Source organism: Vicia villosa, unplaced genomic scaffold (genome assembly GCF_029867415.1).
Source record: "Vicia villosa cultivar HV-30 ecotype Madison, WI unplaced genomic scaffold, Vvil1.0 ctg.000417F_1_1_1, whole genome shotgun sequence".
Taxonomy (NCBI): domain Eukaryota; kingdom Viridiplantae; phylum Streptophyta; class Magnoliopsida; order Fabales; family Fabaceae; genus Vicia; species Vicia villosa.
This window is the reverse complement of record NW_026705193.1, coordinates 568,825-572,597: the sequence shown is the minus strand read 5'-3', so window position 1 is coordinate 572,597 and position 3,773 is coordinate 568,825. Positions and strand designations below refer to the sequence as shown.

The 3,773-nt window shown below is 30.3% G+C and overlaps 1 long non-coding RNA gene across 1 annotated transcript; it reads left to right on the top strand.

Annotated features, from left to right (window-relative positions):
* The first annotated feature begins 396 nt into the window (after window positions 1-396).
* Window positions 397-3,291, top strand: LOC131627960 (uncharacterized). Its single transcript, XR_009291630.1, has 6 exons — window positions 397-958; window positions 1,218-1,316; window positions 1,423-1,514; window positions 1,711-1,767; window positions 2,192-2,250; window positions 2,726-3,291. It is a non-coding gene; the product is annotated as an uncharacterized LOC131627960 (long non-coding RNA).
* Window positions 3,292-3,773: the final 482 nt, after the last annotated feature.

The window sequence follows — 3,773 nt, the reverse complement described above, 5'->3', positions numbered from 1 at the left end:
CATATTATTCACTTGCATTGTGTGCAGTAGAATATTACAAGTGGATAAGAAAAAAAAGACAGATGAATGAGTAATATGCGAATTGTCATCACAGACGCGTTAAGCCAGCTGGGTTTTGAAGTAAAAAAAAGCAGCAAATTGAGTTGAGAAGAATACGAATAAAATTATTATGCATGGCAGCAAAGGTTTGGCAATAAGTGATTATTCAAACCGTGTTGACTATGAAACATCCATGTCATGTTTCAGAAACTACGTGGTACGTACTTATTACTTGTCATGTCCTTCCTTCTTTCCCAAACTTCTAGGATTCACTCGGGAGTCAGGACATTGTTTGTCCTATATATTATTAGTACAATTATAGTAACCACAGTCGACAGCTAGCTAGATTGTCTAACTATGGATTAGTTTCTTACTTGTTCCTTAGTTCTTTGCTGTAGGGCTGGACAAAACATTATCAACCGGTGATAACCGCCCGATCCGTTTCATTTATTTGGCATTCGGTCGGATTTGAACGGTTTTCGGGTCTAGTCGGATGGTTAATTAGGATATAATTGGGTTGGACCGGTTCGGTTCGGGTGACTATTTTGGGTCCGTCGGAAACCGAACCCGACCAAATTTAAATGATATTTTATATTAATTATTTATTATTTATTATTTATATCACCCATTAGTATCTTTCTCTCACTCTTAAACTTACTCACATAGAAAACCCTAGATCATTCTCTCTCATTTCCTCTTCTTTCCTTAGTCTCAGCCGCCGTCATCGTTACCCCCTCCTCTCTCTTTGGTTTCACTCATATTCATCTTCCTCTCTCACCGTCGCCTCACCACCCATTCATCCTTACCACCTTCTCACTGCATGTAGCCTTCATGTATTGCTTTACAATCACTTTGATGAGTTGATTTGATGGAACCAAAGGTGGATCTACGACTTTGAGGACATGAACTTCTACGAAAGGTTTTTTTTTCTTTTTTAGGATTGTGATTTAGGTTTTATGTTACTGTATCTTCAAAACTATTTAATATTGGGTTTTTTGGTTTGTTTTGTTTGTGCTTTCAAAGTGGGTTTAATGTTTCAGTTTTTAAAGTTTCACAAGTTATTTAGGATTGATTATGATGAACTGTACAGTTTTGTATTTATGAAAATAATTTTGATTTTGTATGCGTTTTTGTGATATTTTATTTTTATCTATTGATTTAGATCATTGTGTGTGCAGATCTAGTGTTTGGAGAAGATCTGGTGTTTCTGAGGATATTCAGAGTCAACTCAATTCAAGGTGGACAACGATGAGAAACAACACAAGAACCCTCATAAGGTTTTTATTTTCTTTTCTTATTTAAATTAGTTTCTGATCAATTTAAAGCATTATTTAGTGTTCATAATACTTCATTCACAAAAAGTATTTTGTTTGCTATTTTCAGGTAAATAGATTTTAGGAGTTTTGGCATATTCCAGGCCCTGCATTCATCGCAGCAACTTTTAACGGTTGTTTTCTAGCATTTATCTTGTGGAGGTAAAATTTCTAACACTCTCTCTCAGATCTATGATTTCATAACATAGTACTCATTTTTATGTTGCTAGACAGTTCTTAGTGTACATGGGCTTTTAGTGTAGGATGGAAATCTTTTCCCTGTATTTCAGATCTATGATTTCAATCGCTATCAAAATCTTTTCCCTTTTATTTGACTTGTCTTCTCTCACTATTTCAGATCTACGATTTCAATTGCTTTTCATGGAGCTCTCGGCTGTCACTCAACGACTTATTGGTGCGTGGGTGTGTAAAAGTTTATGTTTGATTAAATCTATGCATGATTAGGTTTTTCTGTGAGAAATAGTTTATGCTTGATATAGTGTTTTCCCTTTGCTCCTGTAAATACTAATGTTCATCTTACAAATGTGTTATTAGTTGTTACTTCCATTGCTTAAAGGTGCATGTATGTGTACTAACATTAGTGTTCTTTGTCTGTACAGGATGAGATTTAGTATGTGTGTGCATAACCTATAAGCTATAACAGAGCATTAATATGTTGATAGCTCTAAATGACACAGTTGGCTAAATTTGATAACAAAATGATATCTTTGGCTGGAGAATAAAATGCATCAATATCATTTTTATTTCATCTGCATAATTTACTTTACTGTTATGTATCCATTAATGTTGAGAGTTCTTTTTTTTGTTGTATACTGCAGGAAGATAAAAAGACACTTCATTAGAGATGGATTTATTTACAAAACAAGCATTAGAGTTGGTGAGTTTTCTAACTTTGTTGTTGGAGTCTAATTTTTATATTGTTATTTAAACACGGAAAGCTAAGAGCAAGAGTCAAAACAACTAATTAGTTTTGTGGCAGTGTTGATTTGAACTGTTGAAAAACTAGTTTTATGTGTAGAAATTATATCTATTGTGAATTTCTTGTATTATTTAGGGGTGCTCTTGTGTTGTGGCTAATGTTTGCTTAACATTCTTTTGGAATAATCATGTAGTATTTCATGAATATTTTCAAGTCTAATAGGTGGATTGAATTAAGTGGATTATGGGATAAAATGGAAGAAGAGTAAAATATTGTTATACAGAAATTGTTGATATATGATTTCTACTTGTTATTATTACTTTGGGTTAAGCTAGCTATTTGTTAGTTTATGTATGTGAAATTAGAAATTAGAAGTAAACAATATTTTTCTATTTCCTTAAATTTTCTAATTTCAAATTTGTTTTTTTTGTAGGATCTTGCTGTGGATTACTGTCAAAGAAAAATATAAAGAATCTGTGGAGAAAAGACATATTCATGTCTTTATTTATAAAATTAATTGTCACAACTCACAATTGAAGGACTGAGCAACAGTTGATATTTACTATATATTTTCTAATGTTTTAATTTTAATAATAGAAGAAGAGGGAAGATGTATGTGGCAAAGAAGGTGCGATAATGTTATTAGAGATTTTAGAAGATCGGGACTGAAATTATATGTGTAAGGATGAGAAAATTTTTCGTAATCATAATGCTAATGTATAATAAGTTTAAGTTTGGGTTGGATGTGAGTTAGTAAAATTTAGGTTGTAACATAGTGCGGTTTGATTCGGTTTACAAAATACAAACCGCAAACCGAACCGAACCGTGCGGTTTTGTAAAAACTAACCCAAACTAATCCGAACCAAATGCGGTTTTTTGCGGTTTCTATTGGGTTGGTTTGGTTTTGATCACCCCTACCTGCCATATAGTTTTATTTTGTTTTTATTTTTTGTTAATATAGGTTAAACATGTTAAAAATTTGTTGGAGGTAGGAATTGAACCCACTCCCTTCCACTACAAGATGCAGCGCCTAACCACTAGGCTGCAAGTTCAAAGTTGATATATATTTACATTTAATTATTCTTATAGTATTCAACTTATTATTTGCATTTAATTAATAATTATATACAACTAATTATATACTAGTTATATTAATTTAATTTAGTTTATATTTTCTAATTAATATTAGTTTAATTTAATTTAACGTTTATGTTTAATTTAATTTAATGTAATTTATTTAATATTATTTTACTATTAACGTTATATTTAAGTTAATTAATTTAATTTAAACATTTTATATTAATTTAAACAATAACGTTATATTTTTGTTATAATTATTACTATTTTAGTTTATATTTTACTGTTGCTATTTTTTTAATATTAATTAATAACGTTAATAGTAAATTAAATTAAATATAAATATTAATATAAATTGTTTAAATATAACGTTAATATAAATTAAATTAATTAACTTAAATATA